Raw genomic sequence first — 11,774 nt, forward strand, 5'->3', positions numbered from 1 at the left:
AGTAATGTATCTAGAGTCGTCTTAAATGTATATAAGGCAATTTTACAGTTTCAGTGTGCCCTCTATCTTTATGAAACAACCACATACTTACCCGGTCCTTGCCTTACTTCTGGCGAAGAAAGGCTTATTAAAATTCAGCGTTGTCAAAACCTGCCGAATGCTCCCCCAGCAATTAAAACAATCCCGGGCAAATACAAAGGCAAATTATCAAGCTCATGGTGCTTTCATTAATATTTTCCATTATCCAATCGACAAAGCACTTGAAGGCAGGTACTACACGCAAATCAGAATAGGTCCTTTACATTATGTATACGGTGAAATGAATTTTTAAAGTGAGGTGCACTCGCCTTCATATGGAAATATCATCTTAGTGTAATTTATTAGGAAGATTGTTGGCATAAATGGTTGGCGTTTTGACTAGCTTTCCAATGAGTTATCGCAAGCTTTGTTAACAAGAAGTTGCGTGTGTATATGTTGATTTTAAGTTGTTTCGGTTAGTTAAAATCGATAAAACACTTTATTACTTACATTGTTTTTTTTCTACAAAAAAAAAACAACCGTCTGTTGCTATCTATCACTGCTGCTGTCATTTAATAGTAGGTTATATAGTTATCGCTTAGGTATTTATGACGTAGAATAAGTTTCAGCGAAAAACCAATAATAAATAAATAATAATAACGCACATACTCAACATAGCCTACTACTACTAGGGAAATCCTGTGTCGCGGGTGCCATGGACACACACATAGACAACCACAAATGACACCCAAACTCACGAGAGAAGTAAATGTAGGTCATACAAACATTTCTCCCGGCCCGGGAATCGAACCTGGGCCCTCTGCGTGGCAGTCCGGCCGGCAGTATGGTAACCGTTCGGCCACGGAGGCAGTAAACTAGCATCATCGGTTGTTTCACCCCGTATATCAGTATTGGTACGCGGGGTTGGAATCATATCTCGTACATTACAATCGTTATCAAGTGCGTTCGTCGGCTTCACGAATACCTACATTCCATTTCCTGCGTCACGCACACACTTGCGTGACGTGTGTGTCACGGCCACACGGACGACACGGTCACGTTACACAGTCACGCGTCTGTGTGCGTGCTGGAAAATCAGTTTTTGCGTGTGTGTTTGTTCCCTTCTTCTTCTTTCTTATGACCGTGTCCTACTCTCGTCCAGTGTGGGTTATATGGATGGATTGTCTCTTGTTTAGATGTCTATTATTGTTCGCTTAGTAGTGTTTTGTAAATGTATCTGTGCAGTTACAGTTTTTTTTCTATCGATATAGTTGTTTGATACCGGTTTTTTACTACTTTTGGTTTGTTTTTCGTTTTGCAAATGGAAGGTTTAGTCTTTTGTAACTTTAATACGGCTGTTATTACGTTTACTGAAAATGACTCAACACGTATCCTCTAGAGCCTGAAAAATCATAAGAATATATTGAATGGTCTTTAATGCTTTTATTACCTACTACTAATATAGGTATATACTACACCTTCAAGTATGTTACACGTGTGAAATTGTATTTTCTGTTATAATTTCTAATGAAAGCATAATTTCTAACGGCGTGGGCGAACTTTTAGCTAATTGGAATTCATTATTCCAATAAAACAAACATAAAAAATTAACGAGTTGTAAATATTAATTCAAGTGCCATTTGCATTCGTTAAAACATAAAAATTCTGATACAGTTTTCAAGAGTTTCGTTTCTTATAAGAATACACTGCGAGTCAAATAAAAGTGGCCACAATATAAAATATATATCGACAGAGTGTTAAACAAAACGAACATTATGTACATTTAGAAATTGACTTCCGAGAATCGTGAAGAAGACATAAAACGTCATAAAAGGAAGTAGAAAGCTGACACTGATGGCGAAGCAAAAACTGGATAACTTTGACTATAGCTTATCTTTCAATGACCAATCATATAGAATAACCTCGGTGCACAGACTGGGTCGTACTAAGTGTAGTCTAGAAGTGGGGGGTGGCAGCGAGGGGCGCGGGGCGGTAGGCGGGCCCGCGCATGCGCGCCGTTGCCAAGACGACGGCACGTAACCGCGGCGCTGTGTGCGTGCCGAGTATAAGCTGTTCGATGTCGCACGAGCCATCGTGTTGCAGACGAAGCTCAAAACACTAAATTCGAATTAAACCAGTTTGAATTCAAATTGTAGTACAAACGTTATCTGCAATTAATTTTGATAACACTTAAGCGCTGCAGACGCGCGACACAAAAATTAACTAATAACTTGTAGTCAACTGTCCATGAATCCTGAAATTGCCTCATGCAAAAACGGCATTTTCGTACTGCTTGCACTAAAGGGTAAGATTATTCATAATAAGTATTATCGTATTCATCGCACTATACCTGCTTCCTTGGTGACATTTCTTAATCCTCATATATTTTAAAAATGACTAACGCTCTTAATATATTGTAATTTGTTTGTCACGGTACTGCAGTAACACGAAATACTTAAATCATAACAAAACATATCCGCCGTGACGTAACCTCCGTCTGCATCGAACGAGCAATACCATCCACACTCCTGTGTACCGCATTCCACGCACACAAGTGCACCGCACTAGTATACACGCGATGTCACGTCGCACGCACACGCGCGCGCCCATCCTTTACGCCCATACTTGTGTACCACTATACTTGCCTCGTATATAGGCGTACCTTACACTGGCCCGAAGTGTACTCGAATTCCTGCGAGACCTGAAAAGGAGTTTTACAAGGGCGTCTTTTCTTTTGAACGCAAACCTTTGCCTGTAAAAGGCTTTTAACCGTTATAAAAAGAATGTATTGATACGAGTTAGTGGTCCCTTTGTAGTTTGCATCTCGTGGGGTTTACGGCGTACAGTAAACGTAAAGTTGTATAAAAAATCATATTCCGCACTTCGAGGGGTTTAAAGGAGTGTTAAGGACACGTAAAGTGTTAAGATTTGACTGAGAAATGAACTTCTCGAGCTGGTGGGAAAGTTAATAGCGGCGCTCAAAAGATGTTTTTGTTGGCAACTTTTACGACGGATTCAGAAGTTTATTGCGATTTTTGCTTAGCTCTACATTATGCTCTTCCGAAGAAAGTCATTGTCGCAGATAAGTACGACCCTTTGCTCTTATACTTCTATCTTAGGGACCAGATATTGCACATTTGCATTTTCGAAACGATTGAAGTGTGTTTTGTTACCCGTGGCGTGGCGTTGTAAATAACAATGTTTTGCGATCAAATTCGAGACAAGTTAATAACAAGCCTATGCACAAAACATCGTTGTTTATAGCGGCTGGCCGTTATCACAAGTTAAATGTGAACACCGTCGTTGCGCAGTCGATGCGTCTGTGCCCGGTCTGCACCTGGGCAGAAATTGATATTTCAGAGCTGAGATTTTTAAAAAAATCGATGCATTCGCCGAATAAGAGGCATTGCGAAGGTCACGGCCCCATCGATCCGGCGTAGAAAGTGAGACCGGCTGCCACTACTAACACCGTCCCGGCGGCTATGCAGCCTGAATTAATCGCGCATATATTTGAATACATTTGAACAGGAGCGCCCGAACCGACGCGGTGTCGTCGCCCCCTTAAGTTTTACCGATTTTGTTGCTCGCTGCTTGTATCTGACTTCGAGAGCTCCGTGCTCCGTGCGGAGTGGAGATGTGACGTCATTACGTCACCGCGCAGGTGCAGCTGTGCTTTCGGACGCTGAAGACGACGCCAATGGCAAGTTCGATAGTGCCGCTAGGATTACTTACTGACAATAATTGATCACAGGTAAAAAAAAATATCATTAACCATTGTAGTAAAGTTGGTTCAAATACTTTTCTATTCTATTTGTCGTTGTCACACAACGAATGTATTGTCTATACCTAATTATGTACTTTTTTACAACATTTAATTTCTTTAAATAGGTCCATTACGATTTAAACAAAAAGCCTTTGTAGAAGGCTTCTTGTCCGTGTATGGGTGTAGAGTCTTTTTTTAAAAAACAACAACAATTTATAGTCTACATAATAATATATTTATAAAATTTTTCGGCAGTTGACATTGGCAGCCTTTTCAGGTTTCTGAAACAAAAGGAAAGAAAATTAATTTGATATTAATTTATTTACAGAATTGATTCGTCCTTTCTGACTCTACCCTACAAATTGAAGTTGTGGAATCAAACTTCTTTGTAGTGAATTTGTTCTAGACGCGAAATACGATTCCACTTCAAAATGAACCTAAATAACAGCAATCTCTCTTGCCCCAGAGTCGGTTGCGTAGAATGTGTAAATAGCAGGCAAGTTTCAGAGTGCCAATGGCGATTAATATGCCGCGACTGTCGCGCGTTTGTCGTGTGGCATCGTCCGCAGATGTCCTAAGCGTTATGGCTTGTACACTGTGCGGGAATTGGGATCTAATGACGGTGTAATATAGTTGATTGGAATTATAATTTTATTATACCTGGCGGCGAAAAGACTGATAAGTAGCACAGATGTCTGTATGGTCTTCGTTTGAAGGTTTGCAGAACAAGAAATGAACAAGTGCGACTGATGAGTCTCATCACCTTGAAAATGAACAAATGTGAACTTTATCGACGAAGACATAAGAAAAGCTATTGTCATGAGGTATTGATTTTAGTGGCCAAATTTAGTGATTAAAATTTCGAACAGCCCGGAGCAATGTGAGACATAACCAATAATAGCTGTTTGTATTCATCGTATGAACCGTGTGCGGACAGTGGTACGGGTGCCGGTGCGGGCGAGGGCGGTCATTTCCGCAGCCTACTTTCGTGCAGTCATCGATGTTATCTGCCAATATTGCCTTTTTGGCCGCTGCCGTTATACACACCGCTGTGCACTGTCCGTTACTTGGATTGAACTCTGCATTTGACGCTTCATCAATGAGATGCACGATCTTCCTGTCTTAGGCTTTATACGTTTTTGTACAGTATGATTACCTCGGTACGGTAATAGCCGTCGATTGTCTTTTTCTTTACAGATGAGATACCTTCAGTAGGTGTTTAGTACAATACCATCTCATTTTCTTAAACTACAGATTATATTGTATTTGTTGGCCAAATAGTTCATAAGTTATTTGTTCATGGAAACACAAGTTGTACACAGTATCAGGATCAATTAATTTCAATGTGCCCGGCCAAATATAAACACGTTGTGAAGGTATATCTATTAACATGTTCAAAAATCAAGTGCAACCTCTTTCTTTAACATGTTTTACCGACTTCAAAAAGGAGCAGGTTCTCAATTCGTCCTGTATTTTTTATAAATATCACACAGACGCGTACACATGTATCTAACAAGTCAGTCAATAATTTAAACGCAGTAATATTAATTTCACTGCAAAATGTCAATGTTGATGTCAAAATAATCATTATGGAGAAATATTTAAAAAAAAAGTGATGAAATGAAATATTTGATAACGTGAGTTGTTGCACAAGAGAAAAAGTAGAGAATATACACAAATGTCAATGATTTTAAGTCAATAAGTTAGCGATTTGACATTTAAAAGGTAGTGCTCATTGAATAAATTATAATAATTCTTTAATTTATTATTTCTCATTCTTCCCAGAAATTCTAACTCCTTCAAATGTGTTTAAAACGTCGTCACCTTAGATAAGAAAGATAACATACAAAACATGACATCGGCGAGGAAGTTGCGTGCAAATACGCAATAATATATTGTGAGATGTATGACCACGGAAACTCGCGTGTGATAACCACTGTGCTAAAGGCGGAAACTGGTATTTGCATTGTCCTATCTAACAGTTGTTTGTGCAAATTCCTTTTTAATCCATCGCGATGTGGTCACTGCAGGTTTTTAAGAGCCAAGTGCCAAAACTAACTCTGCGCTCTTCACCTAGGAGCCCTGAACGTTGCATTGTTCTTATCGTAGAGGTATGCAGTGGCCACGGAACGCCATCTTACTCTATGCTGATAAAACTTTCGAGCCTTACATACATCAATTACGCCTTTCATACAACTTCTTATTTATTATTGTCACTTCGGATCCCAGCCTTTTTGGAGACGTCACTGATCTAGTCAATGTAAGTCGTTCAGAGACGTTCCCTTAAAACTCTTCCATCCACATTTCAATTACCAATCACTCTCAACAATTCTCTGTTCTAGTCACCACGTCCTCCTCTTTCAAATCACATCTTTTACGTATTATTGTATTCTACACTCTATCACTCAACTTTATTCCACAAATTTTCCTCAAAGATCTCATCTCTACTGCATTAATTCTACTTTCATGCTTCTTCTGCCATACCCAACTTTTACTACCAAACGTCAGTATAGGAACCAGCAAAGCATTGTGTAAGGATATCTGTCCGAATTGTGAAGCTTTTTAATGATAATAATAATAATGTGTCGCCTCCAGAACAAATACAGAAAGCGCTGCTCTGTGATGCGACAAGTATCGTTCTCTTGTTTTTGAACTTGAGTCCCTAACACCGGCCGAACCTACTTCTCTAAAAAAATCAAAATGTATCTAGGTCATGGCGAGAATCTAAAATATATGCCCAAAATAATAATAGTAATAGAAGGCAGTCATACTAATTTATTTGGTCTCTAATAAGGGGATTCCGTGTACTAGGGAATAAAATCCGGGAATTGAACCCAGTACCTCCTGATTAAGTGCCTGTAGTGTTAGTAGTGGGTCCCCGAAGTAGTCAACGCTTCAAAAAGTGCGATTTAATACTGTAGCGATTTGTTTCCTTTTTACATACTAAAAGCACCGAAATAGAAGCCAAATGCGTGACAAAATATTACTAAAGCCTTGTAAGGAGTGCCCACTATCTCGCTTGCGAATCCCTTAACACTTTCAAACGGCCAAAGCTGCCCCTCCGTCCAACTATCCCGCGGTAATGCAATGCTGAACACGCGCTGAGCACTTCCAGGAATGAGGTCGTCATGTGGGGATTCGATATTGCCACGGGCACCGACTCATGTGGGTCACGTTGCCATCACGCATTGGGTCAACATTACGGTATTGACATTGTCGTTATAAGGAATTTATAAATAATTAACGGTCATTGAATTGTTCTTAAATAACTTGTAACTTAAAATAATAACGTCTTTTCGAAAATTTAGTAATGCAAGGACACAAAGTTAAAAAAAATCAGTTTAATGTTAAGGTTTTAACTCAAAACAGTTAGGACAGAAGACATTGAACGTGGGTCAAGCTAACTGAAGGGTGCAGCTGAACTTTTGCAACAGAAGATGCGCTGTAATGTGTTAACGTGATAGAAATAAAAATATTATTTGATTTTTTTAATTCCGGACTTAATCATGTATAAAACATATTTTAATAACCTCGACGTTTCGGGCACATTGCAACGTTGAAATAAAAAATAAATAAAAAAAGAACGGTGTAATATACGTTCAAAAGTTGTCAAACAATGTCAATGAGCAAAATGCATGGAGCAGAATATTGTGAATTATAAAAAAGAAATTAAAATAAAAAAAGATGTCGACAACGAAGTTATAGAGAGTAATTTATGCGGAGGATGTTTTAATCATTGTTTTTTTAGTACTACAAACAAAGTTTTAAAGAACCGACATTGTTTACTAACAAAATTGGACTGTTTGTTGTCTGAAAATAAAATTAATATTATTATTTATTTTACAATCTCGCATCTCCCATGGCCTAAAAGATAAATTTCAAATCATTATTATTGTTATTAGATACACTTCGCAGTGTAGGTATTCCTCTTTCTAATAATATAAGAAAAACTGAAATAATTTTAATAGACCGCAAAACAAATTATACCCTTCCATTACAATTGACATACCGTAATATTGTACCCAGTGTTCCACATTAAAAAATTCTAGAACGCGGAAAAATTACGACTTTTCCCACTATCCCATAAAATTAGGGTAGCAGCTCCAGAAGCCGTCATGTCGCAACCGCAAATAACGCGTCATCTCGGAAATTTCAGCGCTCACGTTTTCACGGCCACGCAAAAAATCGCTTTCGCCGAACATCTGTGCGTACCGAGACAAACGAGAGACGCGACGGAGTTCAGTATGAAAGCGTATCTTATGCATTTTACATGAGCCAGGCACAAGGCCCCTTACCTTCGCCTTCACACACGCGCGCTTTCGCACACCACCGACACTATTGTCGGAAACAAAACACGCGCAGGACCTAATTAGGGCTAACTAATTGTTGTCATTGCAATCACTTTCCGATAGAAGAACACAATTTCACATACGATTTGCATTAAGAAAATGGCAATTTTTATAGTTGCTTTTAGATTTGTTAAAATTTTCGAGCGCTGATCAGCATTTATGACGTAATTAATCTTTTTTGTAACTTAAATGAATAAAAACTTTGCCGTGAAAAAATGGGAATGAAGCCGGTATTTACCGTAAACTACAATTTAAAAGTGTTCGACGCTAATAGGAAATAATTTAGAGGCATTGTCGACAAACGCATTCCATTCTCGGTTACTTAGCATCGGACGAGATCGTGGCCGATTGGCCTGTATCCATTTTACATAAAAAATCTCGAAAATATGCAATAATCATCAGTTTATTTGTTTAGATTACAATATTATGAGGACAGAATTAAATAAATCGACTTCGTTCATTAGCAGGATAAGGGAATGGAACAGTGGCATACCGTAACTGCAGTATTATTTATTTATCATGGCGCAAACATTCACCGAAAATTCCCAAACCCGGGTGGTCCACCCCACATGTTTACAAACAGGCTCGCTGGTGTGCGTGGATGTGTGGCGCTAACTTTTAATGGTCTCGTAATGAAGTCTTGAGCGGTGTCAAGGACTTTAACACTCGGTCTGCAGCCTTTGTTTGGGTGCTCGTGTCCTCATTATTTGCCACCGTATACCTCTAACGACCTCAGGATCAAAGGGTGACCATCTGAGGCTCTACGTAATAGATTCCGGCTTTGGTTTTTGGTAGAATCTATTTAGGAGACAAAAGTTTCTGAATAAAATTAAGTCTAGTATCACGACTTTTGGTTACAGGTTTGTGCTGACGTACACATTTTTAAGCAGTTAGTGATTCCCACTGTAATGTTTTTTTGAGTTTATGCTAAAGTACCAACATTACATTTCCCTTTTCTAATGGCATTGGCATGTTCAGCTATTCGGTCTAGTGTCAAGAATAATACGAAAAAGGGATTTTTGTTGTAAACATGGCATGAGCGGAAAACGTGAAACAACTGTTCACTTTCGCTGTGAAGTGAAAAGTCAATAAAAAGTCTCAAACCGTTTGCACCTTTTAAATCTCTTTGTAGTGCATAATATCGTTCTTCTAATTAGTAAAACTTCTAAAACATTTATCGGTGTTGCAGTTATTTCAAACTAAAATTCTTCTTCAATAAAGTTGCGATTCAACCGCGTGCCGCAGAATTCACTTAAATGTTCGCCGAAAAACTGTAAATATAAGATCATTCCGACTAATTCTTGCAACGTGTTTCGCATTTAATAATCCTATACTAGGCTAGATGTCTGGGTGTACGAGGCGGGTGTGCCCCTGCGAGGGGGAGGGGTGGGTTAATGAACCTTCGGGGATGCACGTCGTCGGACATTCGCAATAATATTAGTTCTGCAGAAATGAAAGCTTGCTATTTGCAAGGAAAGATTTGCGAGACTTTGTTTTCAGACTTTACGAGTGCTTCTTGTCGCTGCTATAGTCTGGCTAAATGTAACTAAAAATCAGTGTCACTTTTTCATTTTGAAAATCTACAAAAGAAAAGTAACTTATATTACTTATTAAGGGGTTTATAAAATTTTCTCATACGGAAGACGTAATGTATCAAATTCTTTAACAACGAACACGTAGACACGACAAAAGTGAGCTCTTTGTTCCAGAGTCCGATCACAAAGTATACATACACCTACTAGCTGAATTAGTAGATTGTAGTGAGGCAATAAAAGTAGGATGCGAGTACGTGACGGGCGGTGAGCGTTAAACTGAGATTTAGCGCTTGTTCCGGAATCCAATTAACATAAAGCCAGTCAGTAAAATCTATCTTAAATTCCAATATTGCCTATAAATGTGGCTAAGCGCTCTGGGAAAAATTGCAGTCTGCGCGCTGCGCGGCTCGTGATTTTCAAACCATTTCCGGAATTAATGTACGGACAACGGCGCGTGTCCCTTAACGTTTTAATTCGACTGTATGCCAATTATGATAAGGTGGTCCAAAGAACAGAGAACCCAGCACTTGAACTTCTATCTTGGTGGCTTGATCGGTTCCGTAGAAGAAGTACATTACTCAGATACACCACGTGATTAGCCTCCAGAGAAGTTTGGTATTGCAGAATCTAAGAGGTAACAAGAAATTACATAGGCTTGTACTTCGATTGACTCGAAATGCCATAAGTTTTGATTAAAATTTACTAACATTCTTTCTAAAGCTGTAACTGCCCTGGTTATCTTCAACGATGTCAAACTAAAACAAATGCTAATCTTAACATGTTTCCGTTCTCTATGTTACATGGAACGAAAGGTTGCCCATTTCCTAGACCGCGGTTTACCAGGCGCTTTGCCCATGGCATTCTTACTGGCAACGATCAGACATTATGCGCGCGCGTCACTTGCTATTGCGGCGCGTTTGGGATACTTGCAATGCTAAATTGAGCTTGCTCCTTTGCACCTTAATGAATGATTGCTAGATAAGTATTTTGATACAGTTTTTTGCAACAAGGAAGATACTACAAGCACTATTATTGATCTAGGTCCACATTGATCATGAACAGCTTTACCAAATTGTTAGAGGTTCAAACAATTTGTGTTCGTATGTACTCTCGAGGCTCTTAACCTCCACGGAATGGAAATGGCTTTCTTTAGAGACATCGATGTATTGTAGACAGTACATTTTCCCGTAAGTACACATTTTTAAGCTTTTTCTCAACTCGGTCATGTTCACAATTATATTATCCTTCTTTATAGAAAAGATTAAAATAAGAAAAATCTTCAAAACAGCACGGGCTGTTCTGTGGAAGCACGGGCCGTTGCCGGCGGATAGTCGCACAATGCGCTTGCGCTGACGTTTCAATGGACGTATTCGCTGAAATTTGCTGCTCGGCTGGAGATACCATAATAAAGTGAGAAAGTGGATAGGAATATTGGAATACAATGGTTTCACTAATGTGGCTTCTTTTAAGAACTTCCAGAAACAGATTGATTAAATATAGCAACATGGTCTCTCATTTAAATTGGTTACTCTTGTAAGTATACAGCTGTACAGCAACTTTTTTTAATTTAATTTTCTGTATAGTTTTCCTAAGATGTGATTTTGATATAAAATATGCATTTTTATAGAAAACAAATAAAAATTATTTAAAATTAATTTTAAAATGCTCTTGTTCATCGGACAGTAGTATTAAAGACTATCTCCAAAAACAGATGCATGTGTGGCCACAGTACTATTGCGCAGTTTTGTCAATATTGTCGGTTGCGCGCGCGCAGCGATCATGCGCATTCAGCTGTACCGCCGCCGACGAGTAATTGCCGCGATTGAAACGTTACACAAGTAAGCCTTTATTGACCATTCGCAGATTCGCAGCCATTGAAAGGCTTATTTTATTAAACGACGCGAGGAGATAGGCAAATAGGTACAAAAAGTTTTCATGGCAGTGCAGTGGTTTACAAAGCAATATTTATGTCAGCACAGCGAAACACATTATTTATATCAGATCAGACCAAGGGGTAAAAAAATTAAGCACTTTTTTGAGAGTAACATGAACTTATTATTTTAATGCCCTTACAATTAAGGAATAATTGTGTAATGTAATTGTAAGAAT

At 38.8% G+C, this 11,774-nt stretch overlaps 1 long non-coding RNA gene across 1 annotated transcript in view; it reads right to left on the bottom strand.

Annotated features, from left to right (window-relative positions):
• Positions 1–4,032: 4,032 nt before the first annotated feature.
• The window catches only part of LOC113236877, a 53,476-nt gene continuing 45,734 nt past the window's right edge, over positions 4,033–11,774 (bottom strand). Inside the window, exon 3 of the long non-coding RNA XR_003310992.1 lies at positions 4,033–4,062. This is a non-coding gene — a long non-coding RNA (uncharacterized LOC113236877). The remainder of the gene's footprint in view (positions 4,063–11,774) is intronic.

The sequence above is a fragment of the Hyposmocoma kahamanoa genome, unplaced genomic scaffold (assembly GCF_003589595.1).
Source record: "Hyposmocoma kahamanoa isolate Upper Pololo Valley unplaced genomic scaffold, ASM358959v1 92, whole genome shotgun sequence".
Lineage (NCBI taxonomy): Eukaryota > Metazoa > Arthropoda > Insecta > Lepidoptera > Cosmopterigidae > Hyposmocoma > Hyposmocoma kahamanoa.